The 23,185-nt window shown below is 29.9% G+C and overlaps 1 protein-coding gene across 2 annotated transcripts in view; it reads left to right on the top strand.

Moving 5' to 3' along the window:
• Positions 1–1,932: 1,932 nt before the first annotated feature.
• The window catches only part of LOC132747113 (semaphorin-5A-like), an 81,584-nt gene continuing 60,331 nt past the window's right edge, over positions 1,933–23,185 (top strand). Inside the window, exons 1-2 of one of the 2 annotated variants that reach the window (XM_060736435.1) lie at positions 1,933–1,951; positions 17,666–17,712. The gene's annotated coding sequence lies outside the window, so the exon portion shown is untranslated. Of the gene's footprint in view, positions 1,952–12,416; positions 12,843–17,665; positions 17,713–23,185 lie in introns of those variants that run through there. The other variant, XM_060736430.1, reaches the window with a different exon arrangement.

Raw genomic sequence — 23,185 nt, 5'->3', positions numbered from 1 at the left:
AAAGTAATGCAATGATGACAAACATTAATGCTATTCTAACAAAAAGTAATGCAACAATTAATGGCAAACATTAATGTAATTCTGTAAAAAGTAATGCAATGATGACAAACATTAATGCTATTCTGACAAAAAGTAATGCAACAATTAATGGCAAACATTAATGTAATTCTGGAAAAAGTAATGCAATGATGACAAACATTAATGCTATTCTGACAAAAAGTAATGCAACAATTAATGGCAAACATTAATGTTATTCTGGCAAAAAGTAATGCAATGATGACACACAAATGTTATGACAAAAAGTAATGCAATGATGACAAACATAATTGTTTTTATGACAAAATGTAAATGCGAAGATGACAAACATTAACGTTATTCTGACAAAAAATAATGCAACAATGACAAACACTAATGTTCTGACAAAAAGTAATGCAATGGTGACAAAACTGAATGTAATTCTGACAGAAAATAATGCAATGATGACAAAAAGTAATGCAATGATGACAGAAAAGTGTGCAGTTCTGCCAACAAGTAATGCTGATCATTTGTATTTCATATAACTAAAAGATGGTGTGCAGGAGTATTTCATCCATGTATCTGAACATTGATGACGGAAGATGACATAGGACTTTTTGGCGACTGATTGCTTTAATATAAAACATTTACATGCAAGAAATGTCAGAATATGTATGTCACATTTGATGGATAGAGCAAATACAGGTGGTTAAAGTTTAATTACTAGCATAATAACTACTAGAAATTACTAACAATGTTACAATGATTGGCAGGAGATTTGAAATGACAACTGTAACTGATCATCTACATGGGTGATAGATTGTTGAACCGGCTTTAAGGATTGAGGAAACAATTCTTTATGTTATAAACACACAAAAAATGGGAGACTTTTGCGACAGTATAATGTAATTAATCTGCTTAGCTGGTTGTTATCCTCTGAATGAGTAAGTTTCAGAAAAATATGTGCCATTCTTTAGAAGGACCTGTGTCAATTGCAAGGAAACGCACATTTTTTCCCAAATTGATGGCCAAGATTAAGAAATCCATAATTTGACTGTGTTGTAGATCTTTTTTTCTTGACAGTTGAGAGGATGGATGTCCATCCATGCTGTTCGCTTACAAACCCTATAACAAGTAGAGAAACTAATAGCGAACAGCATGGATCTTGATCAGACTGCGCGGATATGCAGGCTGGTCTGGATCCATGCTGGTCGCAAACCCATTATGTTGGTTTTGTCGTGACGCGGCTCAATTATAGTTTTAAAAAATAACATTGCAGGTTCAGTTGCTAGCTTGGTATTAGCTGTAGGGAAGTTGTTCTAGCATTGGTATATGTTGAAAGTACCGAGATAGGGGTAAGTATCTTGTTTAAGTGTTTTCTCACAAATGTATAATAGTTTAATGTAACAGAAAGATGCAACTAAATAAAAGCCTTGGCTTGGATTTAGACTTGAGCCACGGTGAGCTTACAAATGAAGTAACATAGCCTTAAAAGACCACAAAGACAAAGAACATTCTATTCTCTGACAAAGTTGTTGGAGTTTATATTTGCAGTTATGAGCACTCTACCATAACAGTTTAAAGGTAGAAGAAGGCATTGCTCTAGAGAGATTAAATCTATTGTGAAGAAAATTGAAACTTGTTGTATGGAGGTAGTTGCCTTACAGAGTGCCATTTTGAGGAGGTTGCCCCGAATGACCAAAAAAATTGTTAGGCAGATGCTAAATTAGGCCACTCATTGGGCATGGTAATATTACATTGACCAATGGTAGTACAGCATGTTAAAATTGCTGTAAAGACAATCAACAATACTTGTATAAAAGTAATTTTTCAGCAAATACATATAAAGCATTCATGAGGAAAATGATACGGACTCCTTTATTTGTGCTTTCTTTTTTTCAGACCTGATGAATCTTGAAGACAGTTTGTACAAAAGGTATAATAGTTTGTGTTGACTTGGCAGGAAATAGTCGGCATTTTTTTTATCAATTGGAAGGATAGTTTTTAGCTCGACTATTCGATAAGAATATGTAGAGCTATTGCAGTCACCCGAGCGTCGGCGTCGGCGTAACCACTTATGTTAAAGTTTTTGTAATAGTTCTAATATTTTCAAAGTCCATAGACATATGGCTTTGAAACTTTGCACACTTGTTCACCATCATGACCCCAACCTGTAGACAGGAGGAGGTAACTCTATCAAGCATTTTGACAGAATTATGCCCCTTTTTCGACTTAGAATTTACGTTAAAGTTTTTGTAACAGTTCAAATATTTTCAAAGTTCGTTGACATATGGCTTTGAAACTTTACACACTTGTTCACCATCATGACCCCAACCTGGAAATAGGAGGAGGTAACTCTATCAAGCATTTTGACAGAATTATGCCCCTTTTTCGACTTAGAATTTACGTTAAAGTTTTTGTAATAGTTCAAATATTTTCAAAGTCCATTGACATATGGCTTTGAAACTTTGCACACTTGTTCACCATCATGACCCCAACCTGTAAACAGGAGGAGGTAACTCTATCAAGCATTTTGACAGAATTATGCCCCTTTTTCGACTTAGAATTTACCTTAAAGTTTTTGTAATAGTTCAAATATTTTCAAAGTCCATTGACATATGGCTTTGAAACTTTGCACACTTGTTCACCATCTTGACCCCAACCTGTAAACAGGAGGAGGTAACTCTATCAAGCATTTTTTTTACTATCAAGCACTAAGAATAGTCGAGCGTTGCTGTCCTACCGACAGCTCTTGTTTAGAGATCAAATCATCATGACTTTTCAAAAAAGGTGTGAAATAATTTAAGTGAAATCAAGTGGATTTATCTGCAAAATTTAAAGGATATATCTTCCATAAAAAGAGGCACTAAAGTTAATTCTATGAGTTTAATTACTTTTAATTATTCTCGCATACTTCTCTGTATTTTTATGGCATGGACTTTAATGTTGTGTTTTATTACATGATAATTGAATTTTATTACTATAAACGGTGTATTATATGTTTCTTTACTGCGATGATCATACAAATAAAATATTTTAACATGTCAGACGAGATATTAAATCATCTTGCTTCATTAGATAAGTGTCGGCAGCATCACAGGAAAAGATGGAAAAGACGAATCTAGATGTAAAGTGCCGAAAGTAAATATAGGTGTAGAATGACCTAATAGATATCACTGGAAATAAAGGTCACCGTATTACTACATTAAAGTAGTTCTGGGTCACGTTTAATGTCGCAATTTTATGATGTAATGAAAATGGATACAACCAAGTTTTCCTCCATGCTCTTTTTTTTCTTTCTTTTTTTTCCCCTCCATAAATTTATTCAGGATTTTAAAACTAACTTGTGTCAAGTATTTTTTTCGTTCATTATAATTTACAATGAATATGTTAAAGGGTTTACAAGCTGACATAAGTGAAGTACCTGGAAGTCCTGCTTTCATCTGGTCACTTGCTTTTTTCAGGTTTTTGTTTTTTGTTTTTTGGGGGTTTTTTTCATTCTGAAAGTATTTTTTGTTTAAAAGTCATTTTTAATTTTCACTTGTTTATATTCATATAGATATTTTTTTTCAGTTATGTTAGATGATTTGTCAAGCATTTACTGTTTTCTCTGGCAGTAATGTCTGTCATTTTATTGTGTAAAACATTCTTTTATTGATGAGAGCTCAACAGTTTTATGGGAATTATAAAAAAAAATTAAGCCAGAAAATAGAAAATATTAAACTTTTTATTACATAACTGACACAACAAGATATTTGGTCCTGCTAATTGCAGCATACATAATTTTATATTTTTTCTTATTTGTTGAATAAAAAAGATTGAAAATTTATTTTGTTTTGTACTGTTTTATGTTTTGAAGGAATGACTTTCTCAATGGTTAAAATGTATGTTTTCCAAGATGTAAATTTATTAGGAATTACTAAACTTTTGTTTTGTACTTGTTTTTATGTTTTTGAAGGAATCACTGTTTCAATGGTTAAAATGTATGTTTTCCAACATTAGGATTTACTTAAATTGAACATGTAAACTTGTTTGACATTAGCATTGAGATTGTGTCCATTAGCACATTAATTAAATTCAAACTTTTTAAACAACAGTCACTGTTTGTTGTAAAATTGACAAGTGGTCTTTTAGCACAGGTATTCTGTGAACCAAATTAAATCAAAAGAGCTATTTATTGTAATACAAAATAAGAGAAAAGGTAATGGTTGCTACTATACATCTAGAAGAAAAATGCAGCCCTTTATGAACTTTGGACTTGTAGCAAAGGTGTCATCCAATACTGTAATCACTGGGTCAAACATGCAGTATGAACTGGAGGTAGTCAAATCCTGGAGTGATGGTCAATGAATTATTATACATTCATACTTACTTAGAATATTATTTTCTATGACAACAGCTTTTCTTTATTTGTCAGAACTTTTATTTATCTCATTTTGTTTGAAGCCAATTTTTTGAAAACTTGCAGCAATAGCCATGTGCCGAAGTGTGTTGCTCTTTCAAGGGTTTACTGTAGCATGGTACATACATGTATATAAAATGCCTTGGTTAACAGAGCTTAAGATTTTCTTTGTATTTGTTAAATTGATTTCATTACCATATTTAAGATCGATTTTTTATACTTGTTTCTATCAATGATCTTTATAATTTTTTTCCCTTTTATAAAAAGTTATTATTTTCTGATTAGTGACTATTTTCACTAACATGAGTTGTTAAATGTGCACTATTTTGACACCAGTAGATGACAGGTACCCGGTAAAGTTACCAGATTATATCATTTGATTTGAAAGTAACCTTAAATACAAACTAAATGGGCTGTGCATCATTAAACACAAATATTTCATTCATACACAGACAAAATTATGGACTTTTATGTATGTTTGAGACACAGCTCTCTTCTAATATACATTTGAATGGGTGTAGAAATTGGTATTGTTATTGTCACTGTATTTATTATATAGAATATTTAAAGTTCTATTTATGGAATAAGCTATTCACTGTCTCCTTATGAATTATGGATGAATACTAACCTTGAGAAGTATTGAAAAATAAACCTGAACATCATCAGACAGGGAATCTGTTTCTAGACTCTGTTGAAAAGTTTGAATCCCACACAGTACTGAATTTTACAAAATCTGATACATTTTGTGTGTAAGAAATTGGAATGTCCATTAGAATATAAATTTTAGGGTTACTTTCATCACTGTAATACATTTCTAAAAATTGATAATTAATCTTTAACTAAAATTTCTCTCAGTTATGATAAGGCATCAAGGCTACCAGTTTTGTTTCAAAGACATGCTTAGCTAAAATTATTTATGCCATTTAATAAATGACTGGTAGATCAAATTAAAACATGAGTATATGACAAGCTGGGCTGTTTTTAGGATGTTGACAGAACGCTTGCTAATGAATGCCATTGGTAAAAAAGGTTTGAAAATTAAGGAAATAATCAGGGCATAGAAGTATTAGCAACAAATTTGAAGTACTTGTTGAAAAAAGGAAGATATTTAAATGCTTAAATGGCATTTTTGTTTATAATTATGTTTTAAGTTACAATAATTGAAATCTGCAGAAAAGCATGCTTATATTTTCAAACCACTGGTTGCATAGAAATATATTTATGCTTGTCAAAATATGACAGATGGATTTCAGTTTTCTCACATGAAAAATACAGCTTCATAAATCACAAAATATAGCTACATAAATCACAAAATGTAATGTCTGTAAAGTTATTTAGGAAGTGCAGTTATGTATTCACCGAATTCTGTTGAATGGTGTTAATTAATTTTCTGTGCACATAAACATTTTGTTAGACAGGAAATGTAACTTTTTTTGTAAAAAAAAAATCTTTTGTAGATTTTTAGATTAAAAGGGAAAACAAATTGAAATATACCAACCAAATTTCAGCCATTTGAGTCTGTCAGAATCCTAAAAATGACTGTTGTTTTGCAAGCATTGTTATACAGACCCACAACTTCAAAGGTAGACGTTTAGTCAAAAAATCGGTCTTAAGCAGGGTTCTTTCAATCTCAAGAAAATATGATTAAAATGGTGTGTGAGAATTGTGATTTCAGGAAGTTACATCTCATTCATTGCGGAATTAATGTCAGCAAACTTAGAGCAGTAATTTGTAAGGGTTACTGGTTCCTTCCTCATGCAAGATTAAATTTTTCCCTGACAAAATTTAATGATCTTAAGACATTGAGTTAGTGGTTATTTGTTGTAAACCATTAATTCAAAAATCATGTTAGATTAGTTTTCAATCATTTGCATAAAAAATCGGTAAATACTGGTTAGTTATCCAGGAAAGCTGGTTAGGTGGACCGATCACCTGATTAGACCAAAATATGTAGTAAAACCAGTGTTAAAAACCATACAGACAAACAAATTGAACTTTATCTTCAATAAATTTTAAAACAGCAAAAATGCAGTTCAGTGTAACAGTAACAGGCTGTTTTTTGTTTTAGAATAAGAAAACCTTAAAGGGGGTGTTGAACATGGCAACTACATGAACAGAAGAATTCTCTTCAGTCAGGCCTATTGCTAAATGTTAAATGAGTGCCCACTCCCATTTTGTGTGTTTTTAAATTGGTGTATTCTTCAGAAATGAAAAACATTAATATGTAAATGATGGCTCATAATTCAGTGATAATGTTGGATAAATAATGCTGCATCTACCCGGCATGCAAACATTTTATGTATCAAAGTACTTTAAACACTTATGGAAGACAGTTTTCAGATTTTAAAAGATTGTCTATTGATACTTTTCAATTCTCATTCAAAGTAGCATTTTTGTAGGGTGAAATAGGTCCAAGTAAACTCATTCATAAATGATTCTGTACTTTGCTATGCTGTCCATTTGTTAAAGGATATGTTTACATTTGTATCAGATATGACAAATACCTAGAACTTTTTTACTTATTATGGGAGGGAATGTGTGTTAGCTAAAAGCTCAGGCAAGCCGCGATTTGGTATTCTTAGGGACCTGGGTTCAAATCCTGGTCGTGCTGCACATTGTTTATCTCCCTGTGACATTAAGTGCCTAACATGGGATTGTAACAGTATAAAGCTTTGAATAAATTCACATTGCTAAAAATTCAAGGAGGTGTATGTATGTCACTGTTTGGAACTGTTCATTTAGTAGGCGATAGTAGATCTTTTGTGTAAGGGACCAGGCTATAGCTCAGTCAGTAGAGTTGCTATATGGTATTCCTAGGGTCATGGCTTAAAGAATTTAATAAGGATGATTCTCAAGCACTTCAATACTCTGAAATTGATAAGGCAACTTTTCAGCTAGATGTTAGGTCACAGATGCCCCTTTTGTGCATGATAGTGATAAATTGCTGGCACAAGTAGGTGACTTAGTAGAACCACCAATTTTCAGTATGCTACTCAAGTAGCTTTAATGAAAGAATTGTCTGGTAAGATTTTGAAAGGCCATCTGAGTAAGGGACATATCGTCACTTTAGTGCAGTGACTGGTTAACTCGGCATTTACATGTTAATTGACTGGTTAACTCTGCATTTACATGCAAAGTGACTGGTTAACTCTGCATTTACATGTTAATTGACTAGTTAACTCTGCATTTACATGTTAAGTGACTGGTTAACTCTGCATTTACATGTTAATTGACTGGTTAACTTTGCATTTACATGTTAAGTGACTGGTTAACTCTGCATTTAAATGTTAAATGACTGGTTAACTCTGCATTTACATGTTAAGTGACTGGTTAACTGCATTTATATGTTATGTGGGACTAATGACTGTTTTTTGCAGTTTTTATATGCATGACTAAAACAGTTAAAAAAGGGCTATTTTTGCATATTTTAACCTCTTTTTGGCAATGATGAATGTGGAGGCAGGCTGCTCTAAATAAGATACATGTGTAAGGAGTTATCCTGTAATTGCACTAAGATGATGATATTATTAAGTTCACTATTCTTTTATAAAGTTTATATATCTAGTGTCTGAAAATTGTATATTTATTATCTTACAACAGGTGTTTCACCATCAGGCAAAATTATATCTTTACTATGTGGTTGATTTAAACTTTTAAAAGACATGTGTTTCTGTTTGTTAAAGTCAGGTGGCTAAATGCAATGTTATTATTCTAGAATTTAAATACATATTTCTTAAATTTTATAACAAGTTCCCACCCTCTTTCCCTCCCTCTAGACATAATTTAACATGTGATTTTGTTTTAAATCTTAGCATTTCTTCTTAATTTCATTATGTAATGATGTACTTGCATGTGGTTCAACAGTAAGTGTTGCCCTATATTGCCCAAATTTGCTTCCCTGAGATTTTATTACTCCTGCACGCTGTAACAGTATCATATGCTTGTCAAAAATCTCGCCATGCTCGAGTTTTTTTGCGAGCAAAACATTGTTTTGTCAAATGTTGTAACAACTTATTTACAGACCTACTGCATCTTAGAAATACTTGATTTTTTTTTGTCAAATTTTCAGCTTTCAATCTTGTGTGGGTTTGTTTTTTTTTTATAAAAGATTTAAAAGCTTTGTCCCATTAATACTAATGGAATTCATTTTATAACAAATGTAGAATGAAATGGATGACGTTTACAGAAGTTATTTGCAGGATCTTATGTAATGTTTGTTTCATTTCTGCTTCCAAGTTGTAACCACTTACAATAACAGTTTCCTGTAATTAGGGAGATTTCCTTTTCAAATGACATGCTGGAAGAGAGCGGACTGACCTTGTATGAATGAAATCAAACTGGGATATAAGATTTTGACATGATTACTGAATGTTATCTCTACAACAATCTCATATTATATTGTTCTCCCATGTGAAAAAAAAATGTAAATCTGGAGATATTTCTATTGTAGTATTACAACAAGGCACGAGAGCCCCTGTTGATTCTGTAGACACTTGAACAAAACTATGTTTAAGAGTTTTAGTTCAAGTGTACAGAATTATCAAAAAAAAAAATTATTAAATACATTCACATTTTGCCAATTATTTCCAATATTATAATACCCCCACAAATGTTTAGGGGGTATGCAGAAGCCAACTTGAATGAGGGATTTTAATATTACTTGACACACAAATGTTAATCTATGAAGTGTCACATGCAAAATTCTTCTCCTTGTGATTAAGGTCAAGGTCATATGCAGGGATCAAAAGTGAGATTAAAATATGAAAATGTGTGTATGGACAATTTAGTAGCCTACAATGTTCAAAATCCTGAGACCTAGCTAGCTTACAGATCATTGGTGAAACTACTTAGGTGCCATGTTTCACATGAAATAATACACAAATGATCACAAGAGGTCTCTGTCAGTAAAAGCTAGAAAGTCTTTTATTTTTATAGGCTTGTTTAAAAGATGGGTCGTATTATAGGAACGCCCCTGGCGAGCGGGCAGCATGCAATTTTGTCCAGAGCATATCTCCTGCACACATAGAGGGATCTCATTAAAACCACATAGAAATGTTCACCACTATGAGAAGCTGTGTCATGTACATAAACCAGGTCTCTAGGGTTAAGGACAAGGTCACACGTAGAGCTCATTGAAAAATTCTTGTCCAAAGGAAAACTTTTACATGCATTGAGAAATTTCAATATAACTTGGCACAAATGTTAACCATTGTGTCACAAGTAAAATTCAGGTCCCTGCAGCCAAGGTCAAGGTCACACATAGAGATAAAAATATAAGGATTTGTATAAGGACCATTTAGTCATCATTTATTGATGGATTGTAATACAAATAACTATCATGACTACAAGTGTGACACATGTAATTTAGGTTAATATTCACAAGGACAAGGTCACTAAAGATGGTAATATATCCAGATATTGTCCGGGTAATGCCCAGAGCATATCTATGATATGCACATCTATAATGCCCACTTCTCTGTCAAAAGCTTTTGTGACAGGCATATTTTGCGACAATGTTAGTGCCCTTGTTGGAGACAGAAAGAAATTGGTACATATAATAGTTACCTATAAATTGTATGTTCTTCTTCAGGAAATAAAAAAGCAACAAAAACCTATATCAAGAAGGAAGTAAGTAGTCTCTCATAATTACAATGTACTGCTGACCATCAATGTCATTTAAGTGCCCCCTGTTGGGTACTATGATTGTTTCCCATTTAGTCTGGTCATTTTATTGTACAGCTTTTTTTATAAAACGTTTTAGACAGCTGTATACAAATGTCCAGTTAAACCATTGTGTATTTTCTTTTTAAAAAATGTCCACTGACTGTCACCTAAAATTAGTCATTTTGTTCTTTCCTGTGAAAGAATAACAGTAACCTTAGAAACTCAGATAATGGGTTTTAAGGTCATGTGACAATTTTTCAGTTTTACTTGTCTTATTTTTTTTTCATGAGGCTATAACTTTTGCCATTGTGAAAGTGTAAAGCTTTAAAAACTAAACTTTTTCCATTGTTATTGTGTTATGCTATTACTTAAATTAATTTTAAGTGTATAGAAACTAAACTTCTGTTATGGTTAATGCATTTATCTGTATCTTTTGCTATTGTTAATATATATGGCTTTTTAAAACTTAACTTGTGTTAAGCTTCAAATTAACTTCTGCCATTGTTAATATTTAAAGCTACAAACTAAACTTCTGCTATTGTTAAAATGTAATGCTATTCCTTAACTTCTGCTATTGTTAAAATGTAATGATATTCCTTAACTTCTGCTATTGTTAAAATGTAATGCTATTCCTTAACTTCTGCTATTGTTAAAATGTAATGCTATTCCTTAACTTCTTCTATTGTTAAAATGTAATGATATTCCTTTACTTTTGATATTGTTAAAATGTAATGCTATTCCTTAACTTCTGCTATTGTTAAAATGTAATGATATTCCTTTACTTTTGATATTGCTAAAATGTAATGCTATTCCTTTACTTCTGCTATTGTTAAAATGTTATGCTATTCCTTAACGTCTTCTATTGTTAAAATGTAATAATATTCCTTTACTTTTGATATTGTTAAAATGTAATGCTATTCCTTAACTTCTGCTATTGTTAAAATGCAATGCTATTCCTTTACTTCTGTTATTGTTAAAATGTAATGCTATTCCTTAACTTCTGCTTTTGTTATTTTGTAACAGTATAAAAACTTAACTTCTGTTATTGTAAATATATAACGTTGATATAAAACCTTATCTATTTTTGATACTGTAATGTTGTAACTTTACTTCTGCTATTGTTAAAATGTAATACTATTAAATTAACTTTTGCTATTGTGAACATGTGTAAGTATGTAAAGTTATAAAAACTAAACTTCAGGTCCTCTTGATATGTAATGCTGCTATTGTAATTATGATGTAATTAGATATAAAACATTAACTTCTGCTATTGTAAATAAATAAAGTTATAAAAACTGAACATTGTTATTGAAAATAAGTAAAGTTAAAAAAAAACTTTTGCTATTTTTGTTATTGTAATGCTATTACTTAGCATCTGCTATTATTAATGTGTAGAGTTATAAAAACTTAACTTCTGCTTTTGTTGGTATTGTAAATACATTGTATGTTTTGTATATATGTAAAACAATAACCTTATTTCTGATGTAAAACTAGGGTTAGGGCTTGTCACTTTAATTTCATCAATTTGCTACTGAACAGTATTAAAGTGACATGATCCTAATCACATTTAGTTGAAATTTGCATTTTTTTATTCACTTTGTAAAATTTACCTCATTAAATGCATATAAATCATTTTATAATACTGCTTTGCCAAAAAAAACCTGGTGATAACAGCAAAAATAATATTCTCAACATTCAAATAAATTGCTATAAAAATAACAATTTCATATAAAAATAGTAAAGATTAGTTATTTAATACTCTTTTCTGCATTTTGTTGTTTTCACTCCTGTTTTGTTAAGTTACCACATCAAAAATAAATATTTTGTAGATACATGCATGATTAGATGTAGGGAATTTCATCAGTTTATCAACAAGTTCTACAGGTTAATGGTATTAAAAACACACACCTTTTGTTAATTATGATTTAATATTAACCTCAATTCTTTTTTCATTCATGCTAACTATGTAGGACTTTTTAATTTATTAGCGTAAATTCTACATCATTAATTATTTTTGTTTGACATTTAAGGTTTTCAATCACTTAAATCAAATTACAAGATTTTTTTAATAAAACAGCAAAAAAAAAAAATGCTAAAAAACCTTTTTGAAAAAAAAAATAAATAAAAAAATTACTGAAAGCAGGTGAATAATGGTACATAAGGAAATACAGGTCAAAAACATGAACAACCTTATGTTTGACATCATGTTCTCTTTTTTTTTTCAGAACAGAAAAATAAACACAGAAGAATTTACTACTATACTACTACTGTATAGTGTAGACTTGTACCACAAGCTACGTTTGCTTTATTTACGTGTCTCCTCGTTCAGTTATTTTAGAGGCAGTGAACGACTTAAACATTGGCTGTCTAGCTGTATTTTCCCACTCGTTCACTCGATTGTCAAGTCACTTCGGTCTGGGAATACATTCGTTCAAGATTACAAATACTGTTTAACATTAATACAATGGATTTATTTTTTTGTTGAAAAATTATTTTAATTATTTTCATAATACAAATAGTTTTGCGGTGAAATATTTTTCGGTACTTTAAATTTTGTAATTGATGGTTTTGAAGTATTGGAGAATTTTAAATATTTTTGTAAAGAGAGAAACGGTATTAGTTAATGCACTGTGTTAATTTTCTGCAAGGAGTGTTGGATTATTATAATAGAAGTTAAAAGATTGTGAGCTGGATTATTTTGAGTGCAGTAATTTTGACTTTATTTTGATATTAATTTGGAAATTTATCATACACTAAAATGGTAAGTTACTTAGATAAAGTGTGATTTTTTATTGTATAATGTAAATTGCTGTCAGATATACCTGTATATATAACTATATATTTAAAATAAAATGTCTGTCTAGGTTAAAATTTAAAAATGTGTTTATATTAATAAGCACATTTTAAGATAGCTGGCCTGTCAAAAATTAAACAGATATTTTAATTTTGTAAAATTTGTAGGGAAAAAAAAGATTGAATATAATGTGCTAGAGAAAGTTTTGGTAAAGTTAATAAGTGTAAGAAGATCTGAGCTGGACTGGTTGCCTTAGAGAATGGTTTAAAAATTCCCATCCATATAGTAAAAATGAAGAATTTTTTTAATCAGAGTTATTTGAAAAGTTTTATGCTAACTTCTAGGAAATATTTTATCATGGTAGATACTTGTTTGGATTTTATATCTTATTATTATATTACAATATAGAGCCACAACATTTTACTGTCAAAATGTATTAAATTTGACTTAATTTATTCACTAAACAGATATTGCAACATGAAATGGAAAGGAAAAAAAACTATACAAATGTAAATCATATACCAATTAAAGTATAGAAAGGGAGTGCATTTATGTATGATGTTATTCTTTGTTGTAATTTCAAGTCTTTTCAGACCATACACTGTAAAACATCTGCTTAATTTAACAATTTTACGGAGCAAAAAAAAAAAAAAAAGAAAGAAAATGAAACAAAAACTGTTAGTTGACTTTTTAAGATATCATTTCCTGTACAGAATGATCTTCATGCATAATGCATGTACCACTACAAAAATTATAAAATATAAACTCTTACATTGTCATTGATGAATTATATTTGTAAGGTGCTATCTTTACAAGTCTCACATGAGTTGAAATATTTTTGCTGCATTATTAAACTTTAGGTTCAAATAGTTTATAGTTGGTGTAGATAATTTAATGCAAATTTATTGCATCAGATAATAGAGTTTGTTTAAATGTCAACTCCTGTCTCATTGAAATTGTGTGACTTTATCATTTTTGCACCATGATATATCTGTGTTAATTTCATATTAAAAATTAAATAGAAAAAACAACAAGATGATAGCTCTTTGTTGAATGTTTTGTAAAAAACTGGGAATTAATTTTGGGGTTTGACTGGGGAAAAGGGGAAATTTTTTGTAGAAATGCCAGTTATATGTAAAAATTAAGTTGAAAAACCAATTATTTTCCACATGAATATTAAATCTCATATTTTATTTATTTGTTGTTATACACCATACATTACAATTATTCAACTGAACATTTATAAAATCAGTTTTTTCACAAACTAGTTGACTTCATATATTCAATTTGTGGGGGTCCCTTTTTTGCGATGGTTTTTATGCTAGAAGGAAAAAAATTCCCCGGTTTGGCCTGATTGAACATTTCATTTTGGTTGACTTGGGCCCTTTTACGTGAGTTTTCCCTGGGAAAGCTAAAAGATTAAAGTTCAGAGTTTGATAACTTTGGGCCCAAAACCCCCCTTTTCCCTAAAAAAGAATTTAAATATGTTTAAATTTTGGGGAACCTACTTTGCTTTTTGTCAGGTGCCCTTTTTCTTAAAGTTGTTAAAAAGTAAAGTTGTCTAAAATGTGAATTTCCCTGCCCCAAATCCCCTCCCCAAAAAAAATAAAATAAATTTTTAATATGTATTTTTAAAATTTTTAAGGTTGTAAAATTATTATACCTCTTTAATAATATTTTTTATTAACAGTTTAAAAATTTAGTAAAAAATTAACGTAAAATTTAATTTACTTTTAAAATGAAAATAAAATGTTTAAAAAGAGTAATTTTTTGAGGATTTTTAAGGGTCTTGGCCCTTTTTGTTTAAAGGAATGAGTATAAAATTTTTAAAAGTTTATGTTTTTTTTTAAATGTTTTTAATTTCCCCGGGGATTAAATTTTAATAAACCCAAAGAAATTTTGCTTAAAAAAGAAGTTTCATTTAAATAATCTATTAATTTAAAAAATTGTGCAAAAGTTTCTAAAATGTTTGACGGAAAATCTTTTAAAGGCTTAATGAAAGTTTTGGTTTTTCTTTTTTAAAATGGTATTAACGAAATAATAAAATGTTAATTGGGGGGTTTTTAAATTTTAAATCGAAGTGGTTTTAAGTGTTTAAAATTAAAAAGTCTTGTTTTTTATTGTTAAATTTTAGGAGGGAATGCAACAGTAAAGAGAAAGTGGGGAACTTGAAAAGGAGATTTCAGAAAAAGCCAAAAAAGGGGCGCCACCAAAAAAGGGAAATTTTTTAAGGAAAAACCCCAAGAAAAACAAAAAGGTGCAAAAGGGGAGCCAGTTCCTACGAAAAATATTACAAAAAAAAGACATATGATACATTTTTTCAAGAGTAAGAAGATGGTTAAATCCATGCCCAGTTCCTACAAAAATATTACAAAAAAATATATACATTTTTTCGCATATTTCGAAATCTTCCCAAAAGATGTTCTTTACATTCGCACATGGGAAATGATTAAAAATCAACATTAAACTTGTTTTCTCATCAATAACACTGAGGTTAAAGGTTTTTGGACAGCTGCTCTCTAATAGCGAGATGTTGTTATAGATATATGTACAGACTTTAATGTACTGCTCTTTACTGAAGAGTTGCAAAGTGGATTAGCACTTATTAGGGGGGACTCCCTGGGAAGCTGAATAGTGGATTATCCGTAGAGATAATCTCTCTGATTTAATCTTTGCTTTTTTTCTGCCTATGACATGGAGCCAGTCTGTAGAGATTATCTGTGCTTTAAATGTTCCTGACATAACATGATATTAAATATTTATGACATTTTGTAAACTTACAGAATATATCAGCTAGTTTGAAGGTCTTTTGTAATTGTTAGAGCGATTTTTTTTGTAAGATAAGGGGTTTGGAAACCACTGTGAACCGTTATTGTACCTATAGATATAATTGGCATGATACACACAAAAGCCTACATAAATATTACATTTGAAGTAATTTTCTTGTTAATTGTTAATTATTTATATATAAAAGAGAATTTTTTACCTTCATAAAAGTGTTTTAAATACAAAATGAATTAACTTGTTACAGTGCATTCTATTTTTCCGATTTACAGACAGATTTTTTACTATTTACACTTTAAACCGTTAAAGTCTAGCAATTCATATTATCAGATAATTTAGCTTAGTAAATCAGCTTGATTTTATTGAAATCTTTTCTCATCAAAGCATGAAGCGTTTATGAAGAAATTAGCTGAATAGATATACCAAACTGTAAGATCAAATATGTTGATATTTTCCTCCGCTTTAGTTCTGTAATCATTTGCCAAACTATGCACATCATAAAGATGTTTGGAGGCAACATTAGATTTATCAACAGAAACATCTAAAGCTGGTGTTTTGGTTGCCAACAGTCCCAGGGATTAACACTTAATCACATTAACATTTTGGTCTGAAAATAAAGGCAAAAATAAATTACACAGTAATTATTTGGTAATTATGTCAGTTGTTGTGGATGCAATTAAAAACTTTGGCAAATGAATATGTAATGAATGTCATAAATGATGATGATTGTGATGATGATGATGTAAAGGATGTCATAAGGGATGATGATGATTGTGATGTTGATGATGAGGATGTAAAGAATGACATATGTGATGATGATAGCGATGATGATGATCATGATGTTGATGGTGGTGGTGGTGATGATGATGATGATTTAGATAATAATGATGGTTATGTAAATCATTTGAATAATACCTATGTTGATAATATCAACTTAAATGATGATGTTGAATAATATATTGATGATGACTTTATTAACAAAGATGATGATGATATATTTGATGATGTTGATTACAATAATGATATGTTTTGGTTGTAATATTTCTGAAACATTGACTTGTAGTAAAATAACATTTATTTAACAAATTACACCTATATATCATATGTATTAACACATAATATAAAGAATGCAAACTTTGTATTAAACATTTAACATGTTTGTTAACAGACTTTGATGATGCTTAAATTTTCAAATTTTGGAAGAAGGCAGTATATTGACAGCTGCTGTTTTAAAATTATTATTTTACAAAATCAGTCTAACGTATGTTTATGATTTCAATGATCAGATGATGGTTTAAGGTGGTTATAAAATTTAAACTACAAAACTGAAAAGAAATATGTTTTAAGACTGCTTTAAGAACTTATGAAGGTAATTTGATAATAACATAAATATCCTCCTTTGAACAAATCTCTTCAAACTTTGTTGGCAAGGAAACTAAGCTGATTATTCAGGGAGAATCTTGCACTCCTGACATTATAATATATAAACTTGCTGTTTTTCTATATGTTTTTATTTGCCTAGTTTTTCTATGACAGCAGTATTTAGTTCACTCACCAATCTGACTAATGTAATAATCTTCCGTTGTAATTTCCCCACTAATGTAATAATGTATTTTCGCTGATTAACTCAAGTAATGTTATTTACTAATTCATTAAGTTACATTATTTTTCCTGAATTAATAGCACTTATTAAATCTTCTGGATTAGATTTTTAGCAAAATAGAAAAGTAAATGGAATTTTCTCAGACCGAAAAAATGCTTTAATTATAGAAAGGGTGAATTTGATTTTTGAATTGAATAGAACTCTCAGAACATTTGAAATTTAATCAAGTTTCAGCTGTTAATTATTGGCTAGAAAGAGACTTTAGTAAGGTATATAAGATTATCATCAGAGGATGAAATCATAAATGTTTAATCTTATATCATCAATACTGTATGTTACTTATTAAGAACATCAGTAGTAAAGTTACATAACATCAAATTAATATCATCTGTTTTCTTTTCAGAATTGCTGAACTTGAAACTGCGCTAAAAAGAAAATCAAAGACTGCAGGTAAAATATTTTATAGATTTATATAAAAATTATTTTTCTATGAATGATTTAATTAATGTAAAAATTTAATAATAAAAATACCATAGTTTTCACATAGATCTTGTACCCTCAAACTTCTCCTGCAGATCACCTCTGAATAAATACCGTATTTAAAACAACCTTTCTCAAATGGCCATAATACTGTTGTACATTATGATTTTACTTCAAAATAACCTGTTTTAAGAGACCACTTGTCAAAAAGTCTTTAATTCCTTAGAAATTGGTCTTAAAATACAGGGTTTACTATATTTACAGTCACTTTGACAACTTATAATTGACAGGTCCATCCATCTTAGTTCACTTCACAAAAAAATTTTAAAAAAGGGACAAAAAATGGATTAAAATAACAATTGAAAGGAACCAGAATGATTCAAATCTTGTTAGATGATTTTCATTTTTTCTTCAGTATTATCTTGGAAAATAAAAATTTTCTTGGAAGTTTTCTTGTGTATTATTTAGCTGATATGTCCTCCCTTTGTATTATTTAGTAATTGATTGTGTGTATTTCCTGCTAATAAATGATTGACTCCTAATAAATCTAGAAGAACTCATTCTGTTACTGCACTAAGGTGATGATATATATATATGCATGTATAAGGTAAATTTATTGTGAAAATTAGATGTCATGAATATAGCTATATGTTTTAATGCACAGGGTCACAGTAACCTGTGATAGTACAGGAATATTTGTGAATGATTGATGATCAAAATTCCAGTTTGATATACCATGACACAGCGCATTTCTATATACCAATACAATTGCAATTTGTCTTCCCAGATAAGCCATAGGCTTTGCACAAAAATATTGATGCAAAAACAAAAAGTTATTTATGAGGATGTAAGAGAAGAATGCACCAGATTATAATTATATGAGCTAACAGAAGTACTATGACTCAGAATAACTGAAGATTATATTTTGCTATTTTTTGTACTCAAGATTTCATAATAATTTTAAGGGACGCCACTGAGGTTTATTGACATGACAGGGCTGAAAATATATTTCATAGATTTGTGTATCAATTGATTTAGGTCTTATCATCCAATAACTAGTGTACACATTTTTAGCTCATTCCCTCATTCTGCTTCTTCGAGAATAATCATTTTTGTTGTGGAAAAAAGCCCAAAAATAAAAAGGTTTTGCAATGCTTTTCTCTCAAGTCTGCATATAAAAAGTATTGCACAATAAATCTATTTTCAATAAAATTCTGAGTATATTTCTTTATTGTCCTTTACAGATTTTTCCATCTGAAGTGCTTCACTTGATATTTGTATAATTTTCAAATTTTATATTTTTATGCCTTTAGACCTCAGTAGAGGTCCTTTAATCATATACAATGTATACGATGTAAATAGTTATGAATGATCACATATATAAGGTCAAACTTTACAAGTAAATGTAATATGATTTATTATCCAAATAATGGCCATGATTTTAAGAGCGAATTTCACCAAATTGTTCAAAGAAAGAAAAAAATAATAATGAAACACAAAAATAAAAAAAATAAAAACATTTTTCTTACAAAGTTTCTATCATTTTTCATAGGCATATAAAATGATTTTGATGTATTGTATTTATCTTATATATCATACATGTATATAATTATCTGAGAATGATAATCATTCATACCTGTGTAATTAAATGATCATATATTTTATAATGTTTTATTATAGCACTCTAAACTTATATAACAAAATTGTTTCCTGAAAACCTTTATTGTACAACAAACAAAAAGTTTCTTAGATATATTTCTTGTATCTTGTATTGAAAAGGAAAAATGTATGAATTTGATAAATTTTTGAGTTTATGAGTTTTTTTTTCTGTTCTTTATTGACATATTTGTTTGTTTGACTTTTCAATAAAATGTGCCGAATCATACTGTATTTAATATATGTAAGAATGTGATAATCTAAGTCGCGGGAGGTGTACAATATAAACGTTGCACGTAGCTTCACATTGTGCATGCCCATTACATCGTAATACGCTCAAAATTGACGATGAGCCGTAAGCGAAAAAAAACGTCAAGATGTAATTGATCTTAAAATAGTTTTCAGCTGGGTTTTTTTTATGTCTTGCATGGTGCAAGGTTTTTATGCCCCCGCCATTTAATGGCCGGGGCATATAGTGTTACCCTGTTCCGTCATTCCGTCCTTCCGTCATTCTGTCATTCCGTCATCATCAGTTTCCGTTCATTATCTTAAGAACGGTTGCACACATTTAACTCAAACTTGACATATGGAGATGTCATGAGAAAATACAGGTCAAGTTCGAATTTGGTCATGGTTCGATGATTTTTGGCAGAGTTATGCCCCTTTTACTTTGAAAATAATATGAAATTTTTCAGTTTCCGTTCATTATCTCCCCAACGGTACAACACATTCAACTCAAACTGGACATATGGATATGTCATGAGAAAATACAGGTCAAGTTCGAATTTGGTCGTGGTTTGATGATTTTTGGCAGAGTTATGCCCCTTTTACTTTGAAAATAATATGAAATTTTCAGTTTCCGTTCATTATCTCCCCAAAGGTACAACACATTCAACTCAAACTTGACATATGGATGCGTCAAAGGAATGTGCAGGTCAAGTTCAAATTTGGTCACGGTTCAATGATTATTGTCAGAGTTATGCCCCTTTCACTTTGAAAGTAATATGAAATTTTCATTTTCCGTTTATTATCTCCCCAATGGTGCAACACATTCAACTCAAATTTGACATATGGATATGTTTTTGGAATGCCCAGGCCAAGTTCGAGTTTGGTCATGGTTCAATGATTTTTTTGGCAGAGTAATGCCCCTTTCACTTTGAAAATAATATGAAATTTACAGTTTCTGTTCATTATCTACCCAACAGTGTTACATATTCAACTTAAATTTGACATATGGATATGTCAAACGAATGGGCAGGTCAAGTTGGAATTTGGTCATGGTTTGATGACTTTTTGGCAGAGTTATGTCCCCTTTCACTTTGAAAATAATATAGATACATCTTAGGAATAAGCAGTTTAAGTTTGAATTTGGTTGTAGTTCAATGATTTAAGACAAACTTATCTTTCCTGAATGTTTGGAAAAATTTTGAACTTTCAGTTTCAGCACTCTTACTTTTAGCCATTATTTTGGCTACAAATATGCAATATGCTATTTTTAAAAGGTTTTAGACTGAAATAATTTCAGTGCCTTGAACATTGTATGAAAATGGTTTGTGTTAACATTGAAAAGTTTTAAGGGCTTTGAACTTAAAATGAAAAAAAAATAATTAATGCACCATCTGAAATTTTGGCTGCATGCGGGGGCATTCCGTGCATGATGACACATTTCTAGTCTTTGAATTTAATTGAAATTTACAGTATTGCAAAGAATTCGGGGTGGCATTTGAAATGTTTAAAATGCAATGAAGTGCAACGAATATAAACTGTGTACGAAGCATATCCAGCCTGAAGTGTTGAATGAAAGATGAGTATTAAGATTTTATGTTTTTGTTCCAAGGTGTTGTGTCGAACGGTACACTAAATTTACTGTCATGAATGTAGAACTGGGAAGAGTTTTAAATTTTCAAAACTTTGGGCATTAAAAGGTTATAATTATCAATTTAATCAAATGAAAGTTGACAGTCATTAAATAACAAAGCAAAAATTTAATTATTATTGTATTATCTAAGCAGAAAATGATAATTCATAACATTTTCAAAAACCTCCCTTTTCTTAAAGTGACATTATGCTCATATTTTCATAGTCAAGTTGGACTTAATTGCTTTTATATTTCAAAAGATTGACTGTCAAAATGGTGTTTGGCCAACAGTTGATATTAGAAAATGTTTATGATACAATTATAAATCTGCAAAAAATTTAAAAAGACTGCCCCACTCTTTTTATTAACTAAGCGTTATACGTAAATTCTAACGGACATTTATAGAAATTTCATTCGGATCTGTGTGTTATTAATTGTTAATGCGAACTTAATTATTAAATTAAAAGGGATTATGGTAAATTGAAAACATATTTTGATCTTCATCTGTTCACTCACTTTATACCTTGGATGGGCATAATGTCACTTTAATTGAGCCATGTTACCTCTTAATGAATCATTATTTAACTAACTTTAATTATGTATAAACTATTATTCTCTCTATTATTGGAATGGAAAACGTCAGACATTTTAGGAAGTGTAATAATGTGTAAAAGAAGTGCATGATAATTCAAGCATTGACCATGCTTTTAATATTAGATTGAGAAGTACATATTTGCAGAGTGTGATTTTAAAAGAAGATCTAGATCTGTAGTAATTATGTGTGGAGATAATTTGATAGATAGACCCTGTCAAAGTCAGGTATGTAAGAACTGACTGATTCACACTATATATTTTACACTTAGGTAATAGTAATTTGATATCCCATTTATTACACTTAGGTTAATTGTAATTTGATAGCCCATTTAGATTTTGTTGATTTGTTCCAGGAGTCTCATCACATTTATTATATTTAAATTATGTACCTAACGACCTGATAAATGATATAATCTCTAAACTGCATACAATAATCTCTAACCCTTCTTCAGGAAAAATTCATTATTGGTTATGAAATGTCCATTTTCATAGTGCCAAAGTAAATGAAGCTTATATTTAAATAACATGCTATTGCCTTTTCAAATAATTTTCTTCCTTAATTGAGTTCAACAATTTAACAGTTGAAACATTTGCACAAAGAAATGAGAAATGCAGACTTAAAATTTTAGATTAATCTATTCAGAGTGGTGACAAATGCTGGTAAAATGCATTTGCATTGCCTTGTTAAAACGTAATTAATGGTGTTTAAATTGCGTACAGATGTTAAAGTGTCCCCTCTAGCTTTTCAACATTTGAATAAATGTAAATTTACAATTGCATTAGTATGCATTTAGGCCATAATTAAAATTAGGACAATGCATTGAAACAATTGCAAGGACATATTAATTTGTCCTTTTGAAATTGGCGTCTTAATAAAATTAGCTATCTTTTACTAAGTTATCTTTAATAAAACAAAGTTCAAAAATGTGTAGATTCCGGTACATATAATATTATGGATATATTTAAAAATTTATGTAGCGATTAAATTTAGTTTTTTTATTAACTTGATTGAAAAACTGTTTTTCATTAACACTTAAATCCTAATGTCTAGATCCTATAAGTAAATGTTAGTAGTGAAGGAAAACAATAATCCATGCTGGGAAATCTCTCCTGATTAATTCATCAAAGTATATATTTTACTGGTGGTCTCATACATGCAATTGGTTTACATTTAATGTGGCGCCCAAGTTTGTTGATCAAAAACTATTAAACCAAATGGATCGTTACAATTATATATAAAGGTGCACTTGTGTACTTCTCAATGCATACAACATGTAATTTTATACAGTTGAAAGTCTTGGGCATGAGTGAGTCAAGTTTCATAAAAACATTTTT

Source organism: Ruditapes philippinarum, unplaced genomic scaffold (genome assembly GCF_026571515.1).
Source record: "Ruditapes philippinarum isolate M1 unplaced genomic scaffold, ASM2657151v2 ctg6732_1_1_1_1, whole genome shotgun sequence".
NCBI lineage: Eukaryota > Metazoa > Mollusca > Bivalvia > Venerida > Veneridae > Ruditapes > Ruditapes philippinarum.
The sequence above is the reverse complement of the archived record's forward strand: the minus strand, read 5'-3'. Positions and strand labels throughout refer to the sequence as shown.